Consider the following 27,823-nt stretch of genomic DNA (forward strand, 5'->3'; position numbering starts at 1 on the left):
GACACACAGACACCAAAATATTGACTATGGTTTACGGGTAAAATATTACTTGTTTCTGTATATTTTCCAAATTTTCCGAATGTTCTACAAGGAATGTGTGTTCCTTTATTCAGCAGGTGGGAGAGATATTTAACTGCACACACACCTTGCCCCAGTGTATAAATTCTGAAGCTGAGAATAAATTTGTGAAGTCTCCAGAGGCCACAAACAAGCAAAACCTTGCCTCAATTAGAGCTCTCTTGGGACTTCTTGGTGTTTCAAAGTCTATTTGAAAAGACTTTTTGAAAAAGCCCTATGTCTGACATAGGGCTTGAACTCATGACCCCAACATCAAGACTTGCTCCACTGACCCGAGCTAGCCAGGCGCCCCAAAGTCTTAAACCTAATAAAGTATCATCCCACCCTTCAGTATTGCCCAAGAGCCAGGTACCTACCCAGAGGGCTTTGGCACTCTCCAATCTAGTGGGGTTTGTGTTTCTTATTTCTTCTTGCAACATCCTCTTAAGACAAGCTCATTCTTTCCGCTGCAGGTTTGGTTCCTTACTCTCTAGTCTTCATAAGAGGAGCCCCTGTCCCGGAGGCCCGGTCAATATTCACACCCACGTCGATCATTATATTCCTCTACTGCTATAGCGCCTAAGCCACACCATGCCAGTACTCTGGGGAAATGAGGCAGGGACGCCGACCAAGACACCCAGCGGAATTTTCCTTCCTGAAATTTTGGAGACAGGGCTGGCATTTTTTTTTTTTTTTCTTAAATAAACGGCTGAATAGTGGAATAATAGATTTTTTTTTTTTTAAAGAAAAGCTTTAGAGTTATTACATCATTAATGTCTTTTTTTTTTTTGAAGATTTTATTTTTAAGTCATCTCTACACCCATCGTGGGGGTCAAACCCACAACCCTAATATCAAAAGTCGCACACCCCACTAACTGAGCCTGCCAGGTACTAGTAGTATAGTTTGGAGATACAGGAAAAAATTGAGTGAAATAAGGGAGGTTCATCTGCTTGACCGTTCTGACACTTCTGAGGTAAATAAAAAGAAAAGTGATAACACAGAGATAAAGCCTTAAGTGGTACTGGCCCCATTATGAAACCATCTACGGGAACCTCTGATGGCTCAAGTACGAAAAAAGAATTAATCCATTTTTTACATTTGGAGATTTTTCTTTCATGTTACTTTGCCTTGGCAGGACAGGGAATTTCAGGGATTTTGCTCCAGAAAAAGTCAGGAAGATGTTTCTTGGCATGTGACAGGATGTGCAGGAACCCATCTCCTGTCTTGTTACCCCGCTGGGGCGGAGGCTGGAGACAACAGTGTCCTTGGTCCTTGGTGAGTGAGAGGGATACCCGCCGGAAATTGCTAAACTTCGACAGGAGACAGTTTATCGGGAAATGACATCAGAGGTCTCAGAGGACTGTAATACAGGAGACAGGAACCGGGGTGTGGAGGTGAAGTGCAGCCGCTCTGCTATTGCTAGACTATGCACCCGCCATGTGAGCACACTTCACCCATGTTTAAATCTGCAACATACGTAAGTGTGTAGTGTGGAGTTTCAACCACGCCAAAGGCCCAGGAAAAACCACAAGACACAGGCATAGCTATTTCAAAATACATCCTTGGGAATGGACCAAAGATTATAACTTAGAAAGTGTGGGAGAGTCTATCTCCTACTGTTACACTATCACTGCATTTTGAAAGTGTCATAAGAACAAATGCCAAATAGTCTTAAGGCAGGAGAATAATGTGAGAGAGTTTGTTGCCAGCGGAAGTGCAGAGGGAAGAATGCAAACATTTACAGCAATGGGAGGTTAAGAAAAGGTGCCCCCATGACACAGACAGCCCAAACCCCACTGGACCCTAGAACTTGGAAGGGAGGGCAAGACACTCGAGAAGGAATTTTTAAGGGGACACATTTCAGGGAAAAGGCTGGAGAAACTGAACATTGATCCACTGCAATAATGACACTAAAAGCAACAAAAACATTTTAAACAGTCATGACCTCTCTTAACAGCAGGTTCATCTATGGTCCCAGAAAAAGTGGCAGTTGGAGCCAGTAGGAGACAAAGGCCTTCCCCTGGCTCAAGGCTCCACCAGAGATCACAAACATAGATGAACAGCCTCACCTGGTTTATAAATTAGCCTATAAACACTGAGATCTCCAACTTTCAGAATTATGGCAGCCCCCGCCCCCAAGTTGAGAAACCCAGTGAATTCCGTTTCCCTGCAGGGCTTCCTAACAGGAACCCACAGCAATGATCTTCATTTAAAACTTGACGCACTGAAACATGGGTAGCAGAAAACTGAAAAGATAACATCATGGCATCTCCTATCTACTAGCCTTTTGCAAAGTGCTGGGGGAAACTGTTAAGTGGCTTAAGTGTGTCTGTCTCAGGAGGAGGGGTGGGGGGAGGGGCTGGGTGTGGCAAGGAGGAGGTGCAGGTGACAGCGACCAGCATGACTGCATTGGTCGAAACTCTTGCAAGAAGAGGACCATGGAAAGGGCGTGCTGATTTCGATTTCTGGACTGAAGTCACAGAGCATGAGCTTTCGAGTCAGACGCCACTGAGCTCTCCTGGGATTTGCACAGTGGAGGGAGTCACTTTACCTACTTCCAAAGTGGCTACGAAGATTAAATGAAATAATGTGTGAAAAGTGCTTAACAGGAGATCTGGTGAAGAGGAAGCACTGGGGAAATGTTGTGACACGTGTGTGTGTGCATGTGTGTGAAGCGCCTCACCAGGAGTACGTGATTATCATGAACACGACCACAAAGCAGCTTCTTAGAAGGGCAGGCAGCCGCACGGCTGTCTCTACCCCTCAAATTTCAATAAGCACATGTCAAAAGAAAAGGCTGCAACACTGGGATCCCTCACAGGGAAAGGTATAAACTTCCCTTACTCTTCTCTCTACTCTGGGAACCATCATACTTAAAGTAACATCTCTGAAATTCTCCAGGAGGTTGGAAAAAAAAGCAATCCGAGTGCTCCCAGACTCCATGCTGGCCAGGCTATCCTGAAGGTAAGCAGAAGCCAGGCCTCAGATCAGGTTCCAGGGAAGGGACTCCGCACCGCCTCCTGCTCGCCCACGGAAGCATCCCAACGCGGAAGGGCCCCCTTGCAAGTGGCTGGCCCAGTGTAAGTCCTAGCTGATGGCACAGCGAATCCTAGCCTTTGCCCTTTAACTACGGTGTTTCTCAAGAGTGTAAAGGACAAGCGGACCTAGGGTCCCACCCTCTTTATCTCAGCTGCCAGCCTCTGTGGGCAGAAAGGCACCCCACAGGGGCCAGGCTGAAAGCCTTTGGAGCTCCCACCTCAGCAGCTCCGAGACCTGTACCATGAAAGTGCACAATTCAGCTTTCAATCCTCTGCCGAAAGGAGATAAATTATAAAGCCAAAAGGTTGGATGGGCTTAAAAGCAGGGGTCAGGGGATGCAAGGGCAGAGCAACCCAAGATTCGGAACAAAGGTCGACAGAGTCTTCCAGTTATAGTCCCACTGCACCACCACAGGCCTCCTCAGAACAGGAAGGAAGGGACCCCATCCCTCCCACCTCTCAGCTGCCCTATCTCCCCACCCTGTCCAATTCCCTGTCTCAGTGATGGGCTTATACTGGGCAGGGCTACGATTCTTCTCTCCCCATAGGCTGTCACACTATAATATTTGCTCTGCTTCCTTCCTTTCCAAAGCCTAACAGATTAGATTGCAGGAGCCCTACCCAGCTCACTAAGACAGATGGAAAACCGAAAGCAAGGCAACTCAAACTGCTCAGGGTAGAAAGAAAAGGCGGGGCAGTCCAATGTGCCAGCACGCAGATTCCCTTTTCCAAGCCCTGGGTCCACCTGGCTCATGAAGAACACAGGAAATCAATGAAGTACCAGCTAGATGCACACCATGAAGACCGTGGTCCTGCTATCTGGGTCTTCATAGCATTCCAGCACTTTCAGGAAACACCCAGCAAGCAAGCAAGAGAGCTGGTTGTTCAGGAGGATTTGACTGACAGAGCCAATGCTTCTCCCTTCCCACTTCTATTTCTCCATAGGTAGGCACCAACCAAAGCCTACATGTCTTCAGGATTTATTGTAACCTTAGTAAAATACAGAGCTCAATGCAGTTCAGCTCACTAGGAAGACAAGATGGGACACGCAGGCCCTACTTCCTTTTACAGAAGAGAAAAGAAAGCACCAAGAAGGGAAAAGAAGAGCTTGCAAACTCTACCCAGGAGCAGGTGGTTTGCAAATCAATACCCAGGTGATCTCCCTCATCTGTAAGGTGAGCAAGACGCCCATCATGAACTAGCTGAAATACTACCAGGGGTGCCCACTGTGTAAAAAGTGGGGCTTACAAAAGGGAGACAAGGTCTAAAAGCAACATCCAGAGGAAACCCCCATGCACCAGCTCAGTGAACCGAATTTCTATATGCTTGAGTACTGCCACAATGCTCCTTGCCCTTCCATCCCAACAGATGCCAACAATCCGTGTACCTGCAGCCATTCATTCATTCACTCTCCCATTCAACAAATATCTGCCTAACACCTAGGCGATGTCCTACATCACAGTGGCCATACAGTCTAGACTACAAGCTAGACTTTTGCTATGCCAAAAGTCATTACTCTCAAGCGGCACACAAGGAAAAGAGAAATAGCTGAAACGATGGTGCTTTCCAAAAAGCCTCTCCTGGTTTCTTAAAGAATGCCGGATCTGTATTTTAGCAATCCACTTTGTGTTCGAGGCACTCGTGGACAGCCTATGTCTGCCATCGGATATAAGCTCCCTGAAGAAAGAGGCTGGCCTTACTTCCTCACTGCCTTTCACATCCTTGTTATCCATGACATGTCAACCGAATGCAACCATGGAACAGAAAACAAACCCTCCTATTCTTTCCAGACCTTTGGTTTCACCGTTTCTGAAGGCTTTGCCACCAAACAAAGAAAAATGATGGAGTTCCAGAAAGGAAGAGAAAGGGCACTGACTTAGATATATTAAGAACATGAGTACAATTTTGGAACTTCAGCCCAAGTGCAACCACCGCTCAGCGGGCTGAGAGCCACAGCTGGCATCCTGGTAGAACGCTTTTCCCCTCCCTCTTTTCTGCTTCTCACGCTCCTCTGGAAAACCCCATTTGAGGTCCTAAAGAAAGAAAAGAGGAGGAGCGGGAGAAGGAGTTAGAAGGGGAAGATTCAGCTAGAACCTAAACTCACGAAGAAGGAAGGAAACCTAAGGCGAAAGGCTGGGTAGGGGGGAGGGTTGGCCTCGGGGGAGGAGATGTGTGAGGCCCCAGTGGAGGTGGCCACGCCGCGCCTCCTCTCTGGAAGTGCCTGTACACTTCTCCTTCCTGCACGGCCTCTTCTGCCCCTTTTCCTCCCTTTTTTTTTTTTTTTTTTTAATCTATTTATTTTTTGCTTTTTTGTTAGTTTGATGTAGTAACAGTCTTCAGAACTAGAGCAGAAAAGGGAAGCATGTAAGGTGAGGAAGAAGTTGGTGAGAGCGAGAGACAGCTCTCTCAAGGGTGCTTTCCCAATCTGGCACCGAACCTGCATTTTAGGACAGTTTTCCTACAAGTCACCACCCCACCCCACCCCCGCCGCGCCCGGAGTTCCAGAAGCCCCAAGGGCCCGGGCTGCACCCAGGGGAAAAGAAGGAATCTGTCTAGGGGAGCCCTGTAGGCCTGTCACGTAGTAAGGTAATAGGGGAAGAGGAAAACGAGGCTCCATGTCCCAATCCGAGCCCGAGGGACTTGCCTGGGACGCTCTCCGCTCTCCTCCCCTACCCGCAGCCCGGGCAGTCGTCGCGAGGCCGGTGCTCCAGCGCCAGAACCCGCAGCGAAGTTTCGCCGCTGCAAACGTGAGAAAATGCAGCTCAGCAGAACACCCGCCCCCCGCTCCCGCGGCCCCACCCCCGCAGCCCGACCCCTGGCGGTGGCGACCTTGGCCACCCCGGACGCTCCAGAAGATTGGAGGAGGGGCTGCCCTCCGGGATTTCCCGGGGGCTACGGGAGGCGCCCAGGGGCTGCGGCGACCTTTCTCTTCGCGGTCCGCCACCAGGGCAGGCGCACCCGGCCCCGCCTGCGCGCCCTCGGCGCCCCCGCCCGGGCTCCCCTGCTCCCCCTGCTCCGCCTGCTCCCCAGCCTCGCCTGCCCCCGCGCGCCCCTCCGCGCCTCGCTGCGCCCCGACCCGCGAGGGCGCCCCACTTACCCCGCCGTGCGGCGGCCGGGGCTCGGGCAGGGTGGGTTACATCGGGGTGGGACGCGCGTCTCCGGCCGGCCGGGCCGCCGCTCTCCGGGGATTTCTTTATCTCGCCGCCAAACTCTCGGTGCCTCTCGCTCCTCTCGCTCTCCTCCCCGCACCCCCACCCCTCCTTCTCTCTTGTCTCTCGGCTCTTTTTTCCGGGTTAATTACGTTTCGCATTAAAGCAAAACCCAGCCCCGGATGTGAGTACAATGCTCCGCCGAGCCCGCCGGGGGAGGAGAGGGGTGCCGGGGCGCCGCGGGGTGGGAGGGGGCGCGGCCGGGCGCCGCGGGCTGCGCGGAGGAGGCGGGGGCGGGGCGCCCGGGAGGCTGCCCCGGTGGCGGCGGGCCAGGCGCGGGCCGGGACCCCCTCGCCGGCGTCGGCGGCCGCGCAGGTGGGACCCGGGCCGCCGAGACGGCCGCGCGGAGGAGGCCCGCCTCGGACGCGGGGCCCCGGGCAGCAGGTGTCCGCGGCCGGAAAGGGGCCCGGGGCTGAGGGCATCCTGGAGCGAGGGTGGCGAGCCGGAGCGCGGGCTCCCTCTTGACGCCCATTTCTGCCTCCCAGAGCCCCACCCAGCGACCTCAGCCGGGCCTCCCTCGGGTCCTGAGCCCTTGGCCTTTCTAGGGCCGCGGGGTGAAAGTTCAGGGTTGGGGTCTGAAGAAGGAGCGATTCTCAGGGGGTGTCGTCAATGTGCCAGAAGAGTCCGCGGGCGCCGGACCTTGTAACGAGGGGCAGAGGGACTTTCTCAGTGTGACGCAAAGACGCCTTGCCTGCGCTCAGGGCAGAGGGTGCGCTGGAAAAAAATGGGAAACAGACGAGCATACATGAAGTAAATAATGCCAAGGGGGACCTAAGAGAATTACTGCGTGCCGGGGCAGCCCCTGCAGGATCTCGTTTGGATACACACAGCAACCGAACGGGTATCCAGCCCGTTCACGATGAAGAAACCGAGACTCAGAGACGTTAAGTAATTTGCCCTGGGTCTCTCAGTCAGTCCACGGCAGGTCTGTCAGGTTCTGGGGCCGGCCTCCCACGTGCGGAGATAATTTAAATATCCATAAAGTCAGCCACAAAACCTCCGAAACAGGGACGCATAGTGGATTCGCCAGTGGGATGGAGGACGGAGAGATGCTGTGTCTGGGGACTCTGATGCAAATGCCTTGAGGCTTTGAGGGACCGGAGGACAAAGGAAGATGCTTGGGGCTCTAGGACAGGGACGGGCTGTGAGAGAGTGATGGAAACGCTGTTCCAAATCCCACTATTGTCGGGGAAAGGCACGCTAAAAAGTCTCCAGGACCGGAGGCAACACCGCTGGGGAGTTGGGGACCGTGAGCACCGAGGGGGGCAGCAGGACGACACGCTGCGTGCAGCACACACCCCGAAAGCACCAGTGATGAAACCACACAAGTTTCCTCTTCCATTTTGATTGCCAAAGCAAAACTGAGCCACCAGTTCTCTCAGGTGTGAAACTAAGGCTCTTTGCTCTAGAACAATTTGCTTCGAATGAGGAAGGAAAGGGGAACACAAGAAAAAAAAAAAGTTTCCTTTGAAATAAATACATCAACCTAAGGTTTTTTTCTGCTTATGAAGATGTTTGCGACTCATAAGTTTCAGGCAACATAACGTCTTAAAGGAGAGTGTTCCCTGGAACCAGATGGACTGGGTTTGAATCCCAGCTCTGCCAATTATTAGCTTTGATCCCTGCACAAAGGACAACATTTTTGTGCCTCGGTTTCTATCTGGGTCGTTATGAAAAGTAAATGAGTTAACATGTGTAGTGTTTAGATTACTGTGGAGCATGAAGTAGGTGTTACATAAATGTGTTTTAATTTAAAAATTAGATTATGGGTTTCATCGTGAAAAGGAGCAAAATTCCACCCGGCTCCAAGCAAATCTGACTGGAACTGACGGTTTCCAGTGTGAGCAATGAGGTAAAAGTCTCAGATTTCATGGTATGGTTCAGATTAAAACCCATAAAAGTCTACTCCCCATGGGGCCCGCCTGAGTCACTCACTCACAGAGCCACAAATATTTCCTGAGCACTACTGTATTGGATGCCTGGGAAGCGAAAGGAGCCAAAGGCCTTGGATCTCATTAGAAGGATACAAGTGTCACTAGAAGGTTGAGGCAGCCTTGTATCCCTCTTGGAAATGCTGTGAAAATAGCACAGAGGATAAGTACAGTCAGCCTCTAGAGGAACAGGACATCTGGAGGGAGAGGTGGAGGGGAGCTTGTATCAGAAAGAAAATGGACTTTGAACTGAGCCTGAGAAAATGGGTACAATTTTTCTGGAGGGGGGGCAAGAACACACTGGGCTAGGAAAAGGGTCATCAGTGCACTTTGGATGATGCTCAGATTTCACTGGGAGCCCCGTTTACAGTCCCATTTGCCCCTGCCCAGGACCTGGACCCAGTTAGACTACAATCTCTGCCTTGATTCCACTCCCCTATCCCCAGACTTCTGGTGTTCCTCAGTGGACTCCCCCATCCCCTCCTGTAGGGGACACCACAAAGCAGGTGTCAGTTGGGCCTGCACCCTGCTGTGTAGCCCCTTTGCTATCTCTTGATCTGGACATTTTGAAAATACTTCCATTACCTGATTTTATGCATTCATTATTTTCAGTGCAATAAATAGCTCTGGTGTCTGAAAATGTAACTGCCTGTGGGGAAAGAAATGTCACCTGGGTGACAGTCAGTTGAGCATCCAGCTGTTGATTTCAGCTCAGGTCATGATCTCAGGGTCATGGGATCAAGTCCTGCATCGGGCTCTTGTTCAGATTCTTTCTCTCCCTCTGCCCTCCTCCCTGTGCTCCCTTGTGAGTGTTCTCTCTCTCTCTCAAATAAATAAATAAATATTTTTTTAAAAGCAGGGAGAGCCTTTCACATCACGTATTTCAGTCCCCTCATTGTGTCTGCAAGATGAGGTTCAATTTTCCTCAAGGTTTTGCAGCTAATTACGGGCAGAGTTGGTTCTAAAAGCCAGGATTGACTTTCCCCAGAATATTCCAGTACTGACTTCCCCAGAATATTCGGGTATTCTAGTTTTGGTATAGGAATCTTTCTATGAAGGTAGAGACTTCTTACCCAGAACCCAAGAATCTAGACAGTAGTCTATAGGCTAGCCATTTATTTGTGTACTTTCTATTTATTTTCAACATTAATGGCTGGGTAACTAGACGGCCTAATAATCTTAGATGGGGAGCCAGTGCGTCCTCTGGGCAAATGCATTATTCTCTCTCCTTCAAGATACCCATTGTATAGGTACCAGACAGCAGTCAGGGCCCATTAGTTCCACTGGGGAAAGTGTGAGACTCAAGAGCTCATTGGCTGATCCTGATTCAGGCCAGTTAATTTCACACAGAGAGAAATTGCTCCAAGGCTATTGCACCTCTAACACTAGCTGGTCATTTCATAGTTACTGTCGGTTTCCATAACAAAGTACCCTCCATTTCCAGAAAGATTACTCAAATTACTGTTCTCTTCAGTCCTATTCATTCAACAATTATGTGAACCTATTACCATTTTTCCTCCCACCAGGTATCTTGCATTTACTTATTATCCACGTGCTTGCTAAATGCTAATTGTTGTATGTGGGTTATCTCACTTAAGTCTTAACTGGGAGCAAAATACTATTATGTTCTCATAGATAAGATGGCGAAGGAATAGAGACTGAACCTAGATACCAACCAGTGCAACCAGCACAGCCTGATGCCGGAACTTTCCCTCTTAACCACTGACTTTGTGAAGAATACAGAAAGACCTAACACAGGGCTCCTTCCCATCCACATTGTCCATAATTGTCATCATTTAGTATTTCCATTTCATGTCACCTGGTAATTTCATGTCCAAGGATATGTGCTCTACATAGTCGTCTGGAGACATATACAGTATATATGGAGTATATGTGTCTGTGCACATATGTAGTGTATACATATGGAATATATACACACATACTCACTGCGGTGTTGTTCATAACGTTGAAAACTATTTCCGTAAATAAAAATTATACATTTTTACTATGTGCAGAAAGAGTAGAAGACTACATGCCAAACTGTTAACCACAGTTCTCTTAGGGTGAAGAAGGAGGGGTTATAATGTCGTATCTCACTTTCCAGGAGATGTATTTCTGTATGTTTCATTTTTTGCCATAAACATGCCTACATCTGGTTTTCAAAAAACAATAATGGTTGAAATTTTTAATTAAAAAAATTTTAGGCTCTATTAGAAAGCATATTTTAGCCCTCAAGGAGCCATCCTTGAGGCTGGGAGGGAATATAACATATACAGAAATAACTATCATAAATGCCAAAAACTCATACACACAGATTGATGGACAGCGATACAATTCTGTGGGAATCAAACCAGCTCAGGTTGAGAGGTGCAGGAGAAAATGTGTAAAGGAGATGGCACTTTAGGAAGACCTTTGCAGGAAAGGTAAGATATAGAAGGTGGGGGAGTGGGTGAGAACACACCGCCTCCCAGTGCAAGACCGCATCAAGGAGACAGTGTAGAGGCAGGAACGCATGGGATCCATTTGGGGAAGTATGGCCAGTTCAGTTGGAGCCCGGGAGAGTAGATGCAGGACTGTGGTGGGGAACAAAATATGAAAGAAAGGTCGCTGGAGGGTCTTTGTTGCTAAGCTAATGACTTGTATTTATTATTTTAGGCTTCAAGAGTCCCTGAAGATTTTGAGCAAGGAAGTGACACAATTTGTCATGAATAAGCAGTGATTTCATGGTGACGGCCTCGTGACTGGACTCCAGCGCCCAGCCGTCAGGATTTGCATCCTGACTGTCACTAATGAGCTGCATAGTCATGGACCAGCTATTTTACTTCTCTCTGTGTTTCCATAAAACGGGGAAGGTGGTGATAACATAACCTACCTCATACCATGGTCTTTGAGATGGAGTGAATTAGTGTTTTTCAAGACACACGACAAGTGCTGAGATTGTTAAACTTAAAAAAAAAAAAAAATAGCATGATACCTTTGGATTGAGATCTTTGCATTTCGTTTTGAAACTTTTATTACAAAGAGCTAACATTACATGGTAAATAATTAACTGTTCCTTCTTTTCCCTCATACAGGTTTAGAGATTATTAATCTCCTTTTACAGGTGGAAGAATTTAGGTTTTAAGGAGAGAGATTCAATCTTGGCCTCACACAGCCAGGCGTGAGAAGAATCCACATGTTCTGAATCCTCATTCAGTGACCCTGGGTGTTGGCCAGCACCCAGGGTCATCTCTTAGCTCAAACTCCTAGAACCTGAAGAATAGGAAAAATGGGGAGTGGAAGAAACTGGCAAATTCTCTTTCTCTGATGAGGGAAATAGCAGTAAGGGACAGTAATTAAGGTAAAATCAAAAAAGATAAAACTTTGGAGGAACCTTTAAAAGTCTGTATATAGAATCAAATTTGTAAAATATAAATATATATGTTGGATAATGCCCCCAACCAGAATCATATGCTGAAGACAGAACACTTGGAGATAAGGTTTCTAGGAGGTAATTAAGGTTAAATGAGGTCGTAAGGTGAGGCCCAAATCTGATAAGATTGGTCACTGTATAAGAAGAGGGAGAGCTCTTTACCTCTGTCATGTGCATCAAGGAAAGGCCACACGAATGCCCAGTAAGAAAGTGACCACCTGGGATGTCTGGGTGGCTCAGTCCTTAAGTATCTGACTTTGGCTTAGGTCATGATCTGGGGTCCTGGGATCGAACCCCGCAATGGGCTCCTACCTCAGTGGGGAGCCTGCTTCTCCCTCTCTTACTCTCCCTGCTCTCTCTTGCCGTCTCTCTCTCTCGCTCTGTCAAATACATAAATAAAATCTTTAAAAAAAAATTTTTTTTTAAGAAGGTGGCCACCTGTATGCAAGCCAGGAGGAGAGCTCTCCCCAGAACCCAACCATGCGGGCAAACTGATTTCAGACTCCAGCTTCCAGAACAGTGAGAAAATACATTTCTGTTTTTTAAGCCATCCAGTCTGTAGTATTTTTTATACACATGTGTACACATACACATATACATGCATTGCATACATACACATGCCAAAAATTATCTCCTAGTAACAAAGTTTGGAAAATATTGCTATACAGCTAAATCTGACACGAATAAACCTCAAAACTGAGTGCACATCCTGTCCCCAGAAATAACAGTCTGCTGGCCAAATGCACCATTACTATTGATTCATGCTGATGGCATTGTTTTTCCGTCAGTTTGAATAAGTGCAGTGCTCCGCTCGGATTCCTGCATCTCCAGCCATGCCCTGGGATTACACGGGAAGGATTGGGCCTGTGGAATCAGAGAGAGAGGAGGAATAGATAGATATCTTAGCTTTGGATCCATGACCACATTTTAGCACTAAGTTAACTTCAGAGTTGCTTAGACTGGTTACAGAATTCATTCCTCAACAATGATCCTACGGGGTGGGGGTGGGGGGCTGCTGTTAGGAAGTTCTTGTGGGTGAATACAAAGTCATTAACTGGAATAAACTCTGTCCAGTTCATTCCAAGAGATGTGTGGTAGTTGGTGAAGTGAGTTCATTTTTAGATCAGTGGTTCTTAACCCAAACTGATTATTAGGAAACAACAAAAAAGCACCAAGGATATTTGGACATAGATGTATGTCCTTCCATTATTTTGTTAATAGGAAATATACACACAGTACAACGACCAAAAGGGGCAAAAGAGTAAGATTGAACAAGTATTTCTTCCACTCACATTTCCCAAACACTGCTGTTCTCCCCAGAGAGAACCAATGTGTGTGTGTGTGCGTGTTTAATAGTACAAAAAAAAAAAAAAAAAAAAAAAAAATAATCCAGATTTGCAAAGATATACTTAAAAAGTTATTACCTATAACTATCTGAGTTAGGTTTACAGATGATTCTTTAAAATTGTTATGTTTCTGAATTTTCCAAGTATTCCTTAATAGGCTTGTCGTATTTTGTGATTAGAAAAAAAAATGTTAATTTTAAAGTAAATAAAAAGATTTTAATTTAAAAGTACCTCAGAGATCTCATAGCTGCTTTGTGATTAAAAAAAAAAAAATAGAACTAAATTTATCCGCAGATTGTCAGTCTATTGATATATTTCTCAAAATAATTTAACCAACTTGTTTCCATGCACATAAAATTCCTGCCACTGGAAAAGATATACAGAACCTGATTACCAACTTGAACCCTGAGATCTAGTGAAACTCATTATGACTCACTGGAAACAGGTAATTGGCTCAGGAATCTTCTTTCAAATTTCATCATAATTTGTATGATGACTCCACATGTCTATCAAACTATATTAAAAGTAAGTGTAACACTAGACTGGAGAATTAAGCCCAATCCAGGCTAACGCCTTTATTTAGTAATTAAATAATAACGAGCTAAATTTATCCTTACATCTAATCCTTAACGATGCCCTGAATGTTCTAATTGGATAAATAGCCAAATGCACCCTCCAGCATCTGAGGGTCAAAAGATGTCATAGTCCTGGCTTGCTGAAAAGATGTATAGGGATTGTGGCACTGATCTAGAGGTCACCCTTCTGGAAACTTGAATCTCCGGAATGGAATTCCAAACACAGAAGGCAAGAGGGAAGGGGCCACTGAGTAGCCAAAGTCCCTCATTAAGGAGAGCCATTCTTAGCCTTTCTTCCCGCTTCTGATGGAATACCTAATTTCCAAAGGTCCAGTTATGTGGTTTTCTTGTCCTCACGAGATTAGAAACAGTTGGGAAATGGAGATGACACTAGAGATGGAGGAGGGCCGGGATGGAGGAGGACATTATTTATTCCATTCATTCCCATGTCTGTAAGTGGATCAGCCGACAACAAAAGAGGGGAAAGAAAAGAAAAGTTTAAAATTCCCAGAGGTTATATGTGCTCAAGACGATCTTTGTCATTCCTGGCGCTGACCTTGATGGGTGCCTTTATTTTAGTTCCACGTGGTTTTGCTGCTAGGAGTGGTGGCCTGTGCAGAGGAGACCACCTCAGAGCAGCAGTAGGAGAAAATAGGATTCACTTACACTCTTTTACCTTTTTAAAATAATATGTCATGTACATTATGTATCTTTTGTTTAAGAATAAAAATTCTTAAAAAAAACCTCGATGCCATACAAAAGATTTTACAAATAAAAAGTTAGTGAAAATAAAATTGTAGAGCTAAATATATTGAAGACCTGAAACCATAAAACTCCCAGAAGAAAACATAATGGGAAGCTCTTGGCACCACTCTTGGCAATGATGCTTTTAGACTTAACTCCAACTAAAAGCAAAAATGAACAAACGGGACTACATCGAACTAAAAATCTTTTGCACAGAAAAGTAATAAAATGAAATGACAATCTACTGAATGTGAGAACATATTTGCTAATCATGTATTTGATAAAAAGCTAATATCCAAAATATGTGAAGAATATATATATATAATGTCATATATATATATAAAATATCATATGTATATAAAATATTGTGTGTGTGTGTGCATAAGCAACTTGGTAGCAAAACCAAAAATCTGATGAAAAATTAGACATTTTTCAAAAAAGACATGCAAATAGCCAAGAGGTATATGAAAATATGCTCAACATTATTCATCAGCAGGGAAATGCACATCAGAACGACAATGAGATGTCACCTCACACCTGTCAGAAGGGTATTATCAAAAACACAAAAGATAACTATTGTTAGTAAGGATGTGGAGCAAAAGGAAGCTTTGTGCACTGTTAGTGGGAATGTAAATTGCAGCAGGCACTATGAAAAATAGTATGGAGATACCTCAAAATATTAAAAATAGAACTACTATACAATCCAGCAATTCCACTTCTGGGTATATAGCCAAAAGAAGCAAAATCACTACTTCAAAGAGATACCCGCATGAGCTATCCCACAAGAAAATGTAATACACACACACACACACACACACACACACATGCACACGCAGAATACTGCTCAGCCATAAAAAAGAGGGAAATCTTGACATTTGTGGCAACATGAATGGACCTTGGGGGCATTATGCTAAGTGAAGTAAATCAGACAGAGAAAGATAAATACTGTATGAACTTACTTATACGTGGAATCTAAAACCAAACAAACATAGAAACAGAGAACAGATTAGTGATTCCAGAGGCAGAGTAGGAGGGGTGGGTGGAAAATGAATGAAGGTGGTCAGAAGATACAAACTTCTAACTACAAAACAAATTAGTTCTGGGAATATAATGTATAGCATAGTGACTATAGCTAACAACACTGTATTGTATATTTGAAAGTTGCCAGGAGAATAGATCTTAAAAGTTCTCATCACAGAAAAAAAAATTGTAGCTATGTGAGGTGATGGATGTTAACTAAATTTATTGTGGTGACTGTTTGGCAATATATATTGATTTGGTCATTATATTCATCAATTTATTTGATCAAATTTTGTATATTATATGTTTATATATTATATTTACATATTATATATAAATATTACACATATATGTTGTAATATATTATAAATATACATATATTTAATATAAGCATATATATTAAAGTGTACAAGTACGTTGTACACTTTAAATTTTTTATTTTTATTTTTTTAGAGAGAGAGCATGCAGGCACATGCCTACTACAGGGTGTTTGGGGAGGTGCACAGGGAGAAGGGGAGATTCTCAAGCAGACTCCTCGCTGAGCCTGCAGCTCAATGCAGGGCTCCATCCCAGGACCCTGAGATCATGACCTGAGCCAAAATCAAGAGCCAGACAAATGCTTAACCCAAGTGCCCATTGTACACTTTAAACTAATACAGTGTTACATGTCAATTATATCTCAATAAAAATGGAAAAATACAAAAAGATACAAAAGATACAAAAAAATTGTACGCCGTGAGATACCACTACACACCTATCAGAATGGCTAAAATAAAAAATAGCCACAATGTCATATGCTGGTAAGGATGAAGAGAAACTGGATCATGATACATTGCTGGTAGAAATGTAAAATGGTACAGCTCCTCTAGAAAACAGTTCGGCCGTTTCTTTAAAAAGTAAACATGCGACTATCATATGGTCCAGTAATTGCCCTCCTGGGCACTCATCCTAGAGAGAGAAGACGTGAGGGACACCTGGGTGGCTCAGTTAGTTAAGCATCTGCCTTCGGCTCAGGTCATGATCCCAGGGTCCTGGGATCGAGTCCCATGTCAGGCTCCCTGCTCAGTGGGGAGTCTGCTTCTCCCTCTCCCTCTGCCTCTGCCCCCCACTCATGCTCTCACACACACTCTCTCTCTCAAATAAATAAACAAAATCTTTAATTGAAAAAAAAGAAATGAAGACATGATCACACGAAAACCTATACGTGAATGATTATAACCCTTTTATTGATAATAGCCAAAAATGAAACAACCCAGCTGTCCTTCAACTGGTGAATAATTAAACTGTGGTAGATCCCTACCATGGAATACTATTCAGCAAGAAAAGGGACCAAGCTACTGATAGACACAACAACAAGGATGAATATGCAGAAAAGTTTACGAGTGAAAAGAGCCAGTCCCCAAAGTTTACGTGCTGTGTATTGATTCCATTTCTATAACATTCTCAAAGTGAGGACACTATAGAAATGGTGAACCCGTAAATGATTGTCAAGGTTAAGAAGGGTACAGGGTAGGAGGGAATTGGGTGTGGCTATAAAAGGGCAGCTGGGTGGGGAGCAAGGAAATCTTGTGCTGATGGAAATCTTACTGTTGTCAGTGTGAGTGTCAGTATTCTGGTTGTGATAGCGGACTGTGGTTTACAAGACGCCACCACCAGAGGAAACATGATCTCTCTGAACTATTCCTTACAACTGCATGTGAATCCACAGTTATCTCAAAATAAAACATTTAAGCAAGGAGAAAAATGTTAAGCTAAAAAAATATTATGAGAGTCTCGTGCTTAAATAGATACTACCTATTTTTAAAAATCACTTGGGAGGCAGCATATCCCTCTGGACCCTCGCTGAACAAAGCCCACATGCTGGTTAAGCACACTTTCACATATTGTGGCTGTCCGGACTCAATTTGTGGTGAACTAACATTTAGTTTTTAGTTCTGATATGAAAAGCTGGGCTGCATCGCTCTCCTACCTCCACTGCTACAATCCCTAGGACAGAGCTTCCCCCGGGTGCATTTCCTCTGCCATTGGGGCATGCGGTTCCTTCCATCCATTTTTCTGCCTTCCTTAAAAAGCAGGCTTCTGATACTTGGAGGAAGTCCAGAACTTCGCTGGTATTCAAGAGAGTCACTCTCTGATGACAGGGTGCACAGAAGAGTTGGTGAGATCATTTTAATTCGTTACCATAAAATGCTGCTGTGGCTCCCCCGTATTCAGAAGGTGAGAAGCAAGCATTACAGCAAAAGTCTGTTGAACGCAGCTTCTAATTACATGTCACTGAGTACGCCGGGAGTCGAATCATGGCCACTGCAATGGAACTGCATGTTCTCGAAATAGTTCAGCCATGAGGTCTAGGGGCTGACTTATTTCTGGTTTCCCCAACTTAAGCCCTTGTTCATGACCCTGTAACTACCACCCAGTTAAGAGGAGATGGGCAGCACGGTGAGGGGCACAGAATTTGGACTAGGGCACCTCAGTAGGTAGAACGTTGATAGAATGATGCCTATAATTTTTATTGTGCAAAGTTGTAAAGGACCTAGAAATCTAAGTACTATATTTTGAACAGAAATGCTAGTAAGAGATTGATATGAAGCAGAGATCTGCAAACTTCTCTACACTTACACCCCTAAAAAATGCTGAAGCCCGTGCATCCCTTCACACATTTTAAGACGTCTCTAACTCTTCATCACAGGTTGGACGGCTCATGGAGGATGTAGTCTGCAGATTGTTTTCATCAGATGCTTTAAAATAAAACTGTTATATCACCCTTTTTAATGCATCCAATAGGATCTAAGTACCATAATAAATTGATACCACTGTTCCTTTTTCAAGACGAACATGAAGTTCTTTAACAGAAATGCTCAATCATTCCTTTCCTCCATGACTATATTTTCCTTCCACTTCCCTTAAAGATTTGTCTCCAAATGTCATATATCTTTATGATATCTTTTATTATTTGAAAATCTATCATTTGGGGATCTTTTACTGATTAATTTATCATACATTTTGAAACAAACATGCATGTGTAAATTGATTTTATAATTTCAAAACCTATCCTGTGACCAGAAGGTATTAAACCATTTCCTGAGACTAGGACATTATTATAATTATTGGTAACACAATGAATATGTATTTTGTTGATCATTAAACAGAAAATAGTAAAATGTTGGAAATTACCCTCCTAATGAGAATCATCTCTCCTAATGGAGGAGGATGGGATTTTACAGATATGTATTTGTATATATTTCCATTTACATGTGACTAGTTCAAATATCCATCCATTAATATTCCTTACTGCAAGAATGAATAGGTGCGGGGCGCCTGGGTGGCTCAGTGGGTTAAGCCTCTGCTTTCGGCCCAGGTCATGATCTCAGGGTCCTGGGATCGAGCCCTGTGCCAGGCTCTCTGCTCAGCAGGGAGCCTGCTTCCCTCTCTCTCTCTCTTCCTACTTGTGATCACTGTCTGTCAAATAAATAAATAAATTTTTTTTAATTAAAAAAAAGAATGAACAGGTTTAGCACCATTATTATCTTTATTTCTCATTTTTATGAATGTAAGCACTGAGATAACTTGTTTCGCATTACTAGGTAGATGGGTCCATCCAGAGCTGACGAGAAGAAAAGAAACTAGGGACATATTTCTGGGTTTATGGCTTCAGAGGTGCACCTGGAAGGACTCAATCACTTACAAATACAAAGCCTATATACAGATTTGTAGCTGGTCCACCTTTGCCGGAGAACTTGAGATTTGTTTTTCAGCAGTGCCAAACTGGCGATGTTATTCAATTCTTTGTACTCCTTCACATTAGAGGTCAGATACCACTTAGAGACCTTCCTTCAGAAATTACAGTGGAGGTTGTGTCTGTGTGGGGCAGAGAGCATGTGGGATCTGTCTGTACTTTCTGCTTCATTTTGCTGTGAACCTAAAACTTGCTCTAAAAAATAAAGTCTATTTTTTAAAAATTACTTTAATGATCTATCCATGGTCGACTCCATTGGGTTTTCCTCCAAGTTTTATGGAAAACAAGACATTGGAAACCATCTAATTTGTATCTCACAAATTGGTATCTCAGTCGTAAAAGCTTTTGCTTTCTCAACACAAACACAAATATTTCTAATTGTTCCTTGTCTTGGCCCTAGAGGTTTTTACAATCTAGGACAATGGCTTTCTTTCCTTTTTTGAGAAGGGAGGAAGGGCTGGTGTGCCGGGAGGGTGGGAGCAGAGAAGACCCAGCGTGACACCCCACTCTCATTTTACCTCAGGTGGATCCAGAGGCTGAATCCCTTGAAACCATCTACCCTGTGGGCACCCACCATTTACACACCACTGGAGGGAGGGGACTTACGAACGACTTCTACTGCGCCATAAAGTCAGCTTTGGGGGTATTGTTTTGCTTTTTATCTGAAATTCAGATTTAACTGGGTATCCTGTATCTATCCCTTTGGCAACCCTATCCAACCCAAATCATTCTCTTCAGGAAATGGCAAACATGGAGACCCGGCAAGTCTCCACAAAGGCCCTCAACTGGGGAGCAAGTTTCTTTCATTTTTCCCTGTATCTACTTCTCAAACAGAGTTACTGTTTTCTCATCTCTCATCTCGGCGTCCATCTTTCTCTCCCCGGCCCAGCCTCCAACCTTATTTCCATCCTTTGAACCCAAAGCAACAATGTCAGCAGAAACAACAGCAATGACAACAATCATGAAAGCAGGAAAGCTTTTGGAGGAAACCAGGCCAGTGAAATGCATTTGAGAGAAGCAGACAGTGTGTGGGTACAGTGTGGGCAAAACATCTCTGTCCTGTCCTCTCCAAAGCAGAGGCTAAAAACAGGAGGGAGGGAGCAGTCTCTTCTTTCAGGACAGAAACCACATATTTAAAATTTGTGACGGTTCTCCTTTCCAGTCTTGCCCGTGGACACATAATAAAAAATATTATTCGAGTCCGGTTGCATTTCCTATACGCTTTGGTGCTCTCCTGAGCTGTTCCTTAGGAAAAATACCAGCAAGCCTTCCCGTTTTTTTCTTCCCCCTTCTGTTCCTATTTACTACCACTGCCTTCTCACCCTCCCCTCTCATCTCCCAAGCACCAAAAATAATTTGAATTTCAAACTTTTTTTTTTCTTGGCCTTCCTGTGGGTGTGGGAGGACCTCCTTTGGGAATTGTTCTGGATCTAGTCGGCTCCATCTGTAATTTGGCAAAATCTCTGTCTGTACCCCGCCCCCACTTCCTTTTCTTGATACATGGGAGTCCGGGTGTCCCCCACCCCACAAAGACCCTCCTCAATCTAATCCTTAGGGAACCAAATGAGAGGACCCCCCCCAGGGAGGCCCAGTGGGTCTGCAGCCTTCACTTACCCGGCCCCTGGTTTTGGAAGGGCAAGATCTCTCTGCACAAAGGAGCCAGCTTCTCACCAGCCAGAGGAAGCCACCTCCTGCAGGCCTACGGCTCCAAAGGACAAGGTAACTTCCAGGAGGAAGGCAAGATCTGTGCTTTTCGGTTCAGGAGACCCAAGGCAAGTTCCTGTTTCAAAGACAGAGTTTAAAAAACTGATTAAGTTCAGAGAGTTTTGTGTGTGTGCATGTGTGTGTGTCTCCCCAATTCACCCACGTGATCCCCTTGAATTTCCTCTGGGGGACAGCTGAGCTGCCTTTTCAAAAAATCTCTCTGGACCTCCCCCCCACCCCCGCCACCTTCCCCATCCGCTGTCATCATGGCCATTCCTGAGCTAGTGTCTCAATACTCTGGTGAATGTTTGTTACTGACAAAAAAAGAAAAGGGAAAAAAAATGAGAGAAAGAAAAAGGACTTCACATCTAAGAATTTCCTGTGGTTTGGACAGTTTTAGTTCAAGGCTTTCATGATTTTTTTCCCCTCACTTTTTCCATGCTGAAGACAGGGCTCAGAAATACAGCTGATGACCTGTAGAACTTGTTTTCTTTCTTAGGTCCTATAGGAGACACTCTCCTTGGAAGAGTTGGAAGTTGAAAGGGAGTTGGAAGGGAGCAGTAAAATAGTTAATGCCCGAGGCTGAAGACCCAATTAGGTGCAGGCAGATCTTTGGTGCTCTCCAGAGCCGCTGGGAGGGTGTGCCCCTGGTTGCCTGGCCAAGAGGCACCAAAGACAGGTTTCACATCTCTGTCTTCATAGTTACTTGTATATTCCTCTATTTTGGCAATTTCCTTAGCGTAAAATAGGTATAATAATGCCTAACACACAATGATAGTGTGAGGAATTAATAAAATGAGGGTGTCTAGTACAGTACCTGACATACGGTATTAATGAGAATTAATGTTTGTTGAGCATGAAGTGCACTTATCACATTCTATTCTGTTCATTCACTTATTTGTCTTATCACCAGACTCCGAATGTCTTTCTCCTTCTTACATCCCCTCTACCTATGAGAGTGCCTGTAATATAGCAGACACTCAATACATATTTTCTAATGAATCCATCAAGTAATTAATACCTGTTCCAACCCTCACCCTGGCCCCATTTTGTCTTGCTGGTCAAGTGCATACTCTTTGCCCTCTCCTATGTTTCCTGGACAAGGTTCTGGAACTCAAGATATGAACAAAAAATTGCCACACTTGCAATGGATCAAATGATAACAGTCCATTTCCTAGAAATACCAAAGGGAATTTTCTCAGCCACCACACTGAAGGGAAGAGATTCAGGAGCACAGATTCTGTGGGATATTATTATTTCGAAATCCACTGCAGGAAAATGATGTGTTCAAATGAAAGCCTGAGTCCAGGGTGCTATTTATAGTCAAAGTATTTCAAAGAGCAGAAAACAGCAGACTCCCCAAGGCCCTTCAAAGAGGGAAGAACAGCATTCTGAAAGAAATAGAGGAGAGAAGGAAGGCAGAGAGGGAGAGAGGGAGGAAAAGTGGAAAGGGAGAGAGAGGAGGGAAGGAGAGAAGAAAGAGAAAATGGGACGGGGGAGAGGGAGGAAAGCTAGAAGAGTGGATTTCACAGCAGACACATGGAAATCACAGTTACGCATGGTCTACCGAACACAGAATTTTATTAAACCCTCACTAAAATGACAATAAATGGAGGAAAGGAACATAAAGGTTCAAGCACAAAAAGAACGGGGAAGTATCAACAACCAAATATAAATTTTAAGACCTTAAGAATCACAAAAGCTGTGAGAAGTAGAGACTAAGCTACCCTACCAGAAAAACCTAGACTTGCAGGAGTTGGAAGCCAACAGAAAATCAGCTCTGTGGCCATCTCCAAGCCCCAGACAGGCCGAGGGCTTCGAGGATCAGGAACCTCTGAAAAGGGTGGCAGGGCAGGTGTTGGTTTGGGTGGGGCAGAAAACAGGAAGATTGGTTGAAAGTTTGTGTGAGGAGGAAGAAGACTGAGAAGTTCAACAAGACAGACTCACCGCTTAGGAGCTAGGATCCACTGAGGACAGAAATAAATTTACTAACGAGGGGCAGATTCATTGAAACTTGTATTTTGAAGGGTAATGCCACCACTTGTGCCCCAACTCCCTTATCCAACTTGGCTGGAGGAATGCTGGAAAAGGCTTACACCTCCCCAGTTCCCACCCTCCCACCACAAGGCAGGAGTGTGGGGGAGTAATCTCATCGGGAAACTGTCCATCTCAAGAGAAAAACTCTACAGAATCTGTTATTTTTCTCACAGTGCAATAGCTTTGGTACAGCCCACCTGTCCTCAAACCTCCCACATATGCTCAACACTTTCAGATAGATTTTTAGTGCCTCACTTATAACTGTAAACCAACCATCAAGGACCATCAAATGTTTGAGGGAATCCTCCAACATCAAAGATAGACCTAGGATAGACCAAAACAACAAATGAGGAAAAACGGGGGGAAACTTGGAAGAAACAGAGATAATGCAGGAAGAGAGGGAAAAAATACATACTTTCATATTGAAGTAAAAAGAGATACTATGTTCTCTGATGCTTTTTAAAGAAAGAGAGAGAGAGCCCATCCAGAGAACAGAAAGACTCATGGAGTTAACAAATATGAAAGGAAAAATATTCAATAGGAGAGTTGAAAAATAAATTGAGGAAATCTGCCAGAAAGTAAAACAGAAAGACAAAAAAAAAAAAAAGAAAATTAGGAAGTATGAAAGATGAAAACAATTAGATACAAATACAAGAGGTTAATAGCTTCTTAATAAGAGTTGCAAAAGAGGGACACCTGGGTGGCTCAGTGGGCTAAAGCCTCAGGTCATGATCTCAGGGTCCTGGGATCAAGCCCCGCATTGGGCTCTCTGCTTGGCAAGGAGGCTGCTTCCTCCTCTCTCTCTCTCTGCCTGCCTCTTTCCCTACTTCTGATCTCTGTCTGTCAAATAAATAAATAAAATCATTTTTTAAAAAAGAGTTGCAAAAGAAAAAAAAACAGAGAAATTAATTCATAATAGAATCCCAGAACTGAAGTACATTTGTTTCCAAATTATAAGGGCCAATGGGTACTCAACAAAGTGAATGAAAACATCACAGTGAAATTCCAGAACTTCAGGGATAAAGAGAAGATCCTAAAAGCTTTCAGAGACAAAGAAGCAGGTCATACTCAGAAAAGTCAAGGAATCAGAATGGCACCAGACTTCTGAACAGGAGTACTGGACAGTAATGGACGAAGACATCAAGGCCTTTAAAAGGCCTTGAAAAATGAAAAATGATTTATAACTGTGACCCTTATATTCAACCAAAGTAAAACTAAACATGAAGGTAGAATAAAGGTATTTTTCAGGCATACGTTGTCTAAACAATTCACTTCCCATTCACCCATTCTCTAGAAAATACAAACCAGATTCCTGAAAAATAGAGGCCTAACATATGAGGGAGGTAGAGGGAATTTTCAGGATGAAGATGAAGAAAAGTTTCAGGATCGTTGCTGTGCCTCAATCCCAAGGAAAAAGCAGTCTCTATCAGAGCTGGCAGACAGAGAAATACAGGATTGCTGGATATGGAGACATCCAAATTAAAAAAAGAAAGAAACTGGGAGATCACCTGTTGTGCTTGAATGTCTTAGAAAGAATTTTATAATTCTATGAGAAAGTGGGAAGAAGAATTAATGACAGATACATAGGAAACCAATTAAACAACAATAAAAAGGTCATTATTAATGCCAGGAAAAACTAAAAGTTACACAGGAAAGAAAAAGTAATCATAATGTACTACACGACTCTTCTCTGAACAAAGTTTACATAAATACTAATGTGAACATTAATATTGATTTGATTAAAAACTGTTACGTAGGGGCACCTGGGTGGCTCAGTGGGTTAAGCCGCTGCCTTCGGCTCAGGTCATGATCTCGGGGTCCTGGGATCGAGTCCCGTATCGGGCTCTCTGCTCAGCAGGGAGCCTGCTTCCTCCTCTCTCTGCCTGCTCTCTGCCTACTTGTGATCTCTCTCTGTCAAATAAATAAATAAAATCTTTAAAAAAAAAAAAAAACTGTTACGTAACTAGAAAGGGGAGGAGTAAGAGAGCTAAAATCTGATATTCCATAGTAAGATGTCCACAGAAAGAAAAATCAAGAACTCGCCCATAAGAATGATCTATGAAACTAAGATGGTAAAGAGCATGAGAAACTTCTAGGCTAAAAGTCTAAGTGATTGCCTCTCAGGTAAGGGCAGCAAGTAAAGCAAGGCACTATTTTTTATTATAAGCCTTGTAGTACTATTTGATTTTTTAAATGGTGGCAACTTTTATTTCCTGAAAATTGAGGAAACAGGCATTCTGAGTTCTGGTCCTAATTCCCTCCCATTCTATGGGATCTCTGTTTCCTGTATGTCAAACAAGGGGCTGATGACCTCTGTCTTTTACTCTCCCATAATGGGGGCAGAAATCAGAGCCCCGTCAGTAGACTCTCCCCAAACACTCTCATCCTCTGAACTCCTGACATTTGATGTCCCTCTCTTTTCCACAATAATTATATTTACTTACCCGGTAAACCAGAGATTCTGGAGCATCTTTATGCAGCTTGGAGAAGTTTCTACTACATTTTCTTTCATATCAGATGATCGTCAGATGCAAAGATTAAGGGCAGTATTGGGAAATCTGGTCTCTCTTGTTTGATGACATCATGTCCAGCTCTCCGACACAGTCCTTGTATCCTAAATCTGATCAAGCATTTTTGGCCTTTCTCCCCAAACCAGTTGAAAACTTTCAGATGGTAAGGACCATAATTAATGGGTTTTCTGTTTGTTTGGTTGGTTGGTTGGGGTTTGTTTTCTCTTTTTTGTTTTCGCATTCCACATTGAGCATGATACTGGTTTGATAACTATCTGCTGAGCAAGCAGAGGGGGGTCTGCCCTGTCTTGGCGAGAGGTCCTGCAGTGCACGTGACTGGAAAGGGGACCTATTTATTTTAAAAGAGTATAAAAACAGCAGGATGACGGTGGGGGATTCTGGTCTAAGAGCCTGAGATGCTGCTTGAGTGGCTTTCTGTACCAACTCTGTTTCTATTTTCTGCGGGATGTTTTGTCCAGTTCTTGGATGCATCACTGGGTTAGGAACTAGAAAACACCAAGACTTTAGCTATACTTGGCCACTAATACTCTGGGTGACCTTGAGAAAGTCGGATGTGGTCATTTGGCCTCATTTCTGCCCGCATAGGATGAAAGGACTTGGACCAGATGCTGCAGGCCCTTCTGGGCCTGACGCTGTAGGAACCAAGACTGTTTCCAAGTGGGTAGACACGGGGATGGGCCTGCTGGGGCCCCCGTGCTGCCCTGCGGGAAGAGAACGGCCTGAATGGCAATGGCATTGTGGAATGGGGGGGGGGGGGCGGGCAACAGGCAGCACCAGGTGGCAGAGGGCTGAGCCAGGCGGCAGATGTGAAAAGGGAAGTGAAATAATGTGCGAGCGAACTGCAGGTGGGATTATTCATGAGGAAAGAGCACCTCCACCCGCTTCACTTCAGGTGACCCCGGGAAGAAGGCGCCTTTGGCCTGCACGGTCTGTGCCCACGGTGACGCTCAGTAATTCCAGAACATTGTGAGGATACTATTTCCATCCGAGTCGCTGATTTTGAAGAGGCTTGGTGGTAACCACGTGGGGAAGAAAGCCAGTGAGCGTTTGGGGTGAGGGTTGGGAGGGGCTGAGGTGGGGGGCAGGGAAATCTGGGAAGCAGTCGTGCAAACACACGTCATAGAGGACGGGCGACAGTGCTGTGTCTGCCCCCTGCACTCGCACACGACTTACGGTTGGGAAGGCCCCTCCCCACGCCACGGCTCTTCTCAGAAATGCCCAACTCCGGTTTCAGAGGGGGGCATCTCCATGTTCTTCGGCAGCTCTGCCCTCCCGGTGTAGTCATTTGGTTGCCGATGGATACTTCCTCTCACTTGAACCCACCACGGTGTCTCCCTCACCTGGCTCAGTTGATAAATCTGGGACGCACGTCGGGCCCATCAGTCAACTGAATGGGGATATTTCAGATCACAGCTGCGTGAGAAAAATCCAGATCCTTTTGTGTGTGTTAAAGCTTGGTGTGAGCCAGAGTATGGCTGGTGGAGAGAGTTGTTCTGAGAGAATGAAGCTCTTGGGAAGGAAAAAAACAAAATAGTAAGAGTTCTAGGAGCTACTGAGCAAGTGGTTCCCTACAGCCCTAGGGGTAGCTGACATCTGAAAAAGTAAAAGCTCCATTTGAGGTAAAACCCTCCTCTCACGGAGTTACCCCTTTCCCTTAAGGTACATTGAGTTGTTTCTGTTGCTTGGAACCAAGAGTCCCACCTAACACTCCAAATCTAGTTGAATATTTAAAAATCCATACTTTCTCCTGTACTGGACTACGGCAGTTTTTAATTTTAAATATGTTCCTAGAATTAGTAAGAACTCATGATCTGAAATACAATTTCTACCAAATTTTGGAGCCAATAAAATAATTTTGCTTAAAAATAAATCAATGTTGGGGCACCTGGGTGGCTCAGTCGATTAAGCGTCTGCCTTCAGCTCAGGTCATGGTCTCAGGGTCTGGGATGGAGCCTGGAGTCAGGCTCCCTGCTCAGTGGGGAATCTGCTTCTCCCTCTCGCTCTTCCCCTTGGTGTTTATATTCTCTCGGCTTTCTCTCTCTCCCTCACTAAAATAAATAAATAAAACCTTTTTGAAAATACTAATTAATGTTTGACTTTTCCGAAAATTTGATCTGGAGTCTTCAACAGTGAAACTTCCAGCAGTAGACTAACGCAGTCTGGCAAAAGTATGACATGTGAAACAAGGCCATTGTCTTGCTGTCTATTTGACATAGTCAAGTTTTTCAAGTTCATTCTTCAAAATGAACATCTGACCTTAAATGCTTTTGATATGGCTGCTGTTTCTTTAGCCAAGCCTACCAGATACACCTGGGTTGTTGCCCATGGTGGGCACTGCGAAAAGACCACAGGGCTCTCATCACCTACACTGGAAAGAAGTAGAGTTCCAAGCGTCTCCGTGAGCTGACCGGAGGTGGCGAAAGAATGAAAACTCCCTGCCCTTCCTGAGCTAGAAAGTATAAATACCAGCTTGCATTAAGGT

At 44.5% G+C, this 27,823-nt stretch overlaps 1 protein-coding gene and 1 long non-coding RNA gene across 4 annotated transcripts in view; both read right to left on the reverse strand.

The window, feature by feature from the left end:
- Positions 1-6,446, reverse strand: part of PLEKHA2 (pleckstrin homology domain containing A2) — a 59,937-nt gene extending 53,491 nt beyond the window's left edge. The window contains exons 1-2 of one of the 2 annotated variants that reach the window (XM_059156323.1): positions 6,194-6,445; positions 5,741-5,835 (exon numbers count right to left, since the gene is read on the reverse strand). The gene's annotated coding sequence lies outside the window, so the exon portion shown is untranslated. Of the gene's footprint in view, positions 1-5,740; positions 5,836-6,193 lie in introns of both variants that reach the window. The other variant, XM_059156324.1, reaches the window with a different exon arrangement.
- A 5,937-nt stretch (positions 6,447-12,383) lies between these two features.
- Positions 12,384-27,077, reverse strand: LOC131820636 (uncharacterized). Of its 2 annotated transcripts, XR_009349730.1 has the most exons (5): positions 25,255-27,077; positions 20,684-20,849; positions 18,626-18,792; positions 17,303-17,464; positions 12,384-12,512 (listed from the first exon to the last, which is right to left on the reverse strand). It is a non-coding gene; the product is annotated as an uncharacterized LOC131820636 (long non-coding RNA). The 2 variants fall into 2 exon arrangements; XR_009349729.1 differs by lacking the exon at positions 25,255-27,077 and having other exon boundaries at positions 20,684-20,974.
- Positions 27,078-27,823: the final 746 nt, after the last annotated feature.

This window comes from Mustela lutreola, chromosome 18 (genome assembly GCF_030435805.1).
Source record: "Mustela lutreola isolate mMusLut2 chromosome 18, mMusLut2.pri, whole genome shotgun sequence".
Classification (NCBI taxonomy): domain Eukaryota; kingdom Metazoa; phylum Chordata; class Mammalia; order Carnivora; family Mustelidae; genus Mustela; species Mustela lutreola.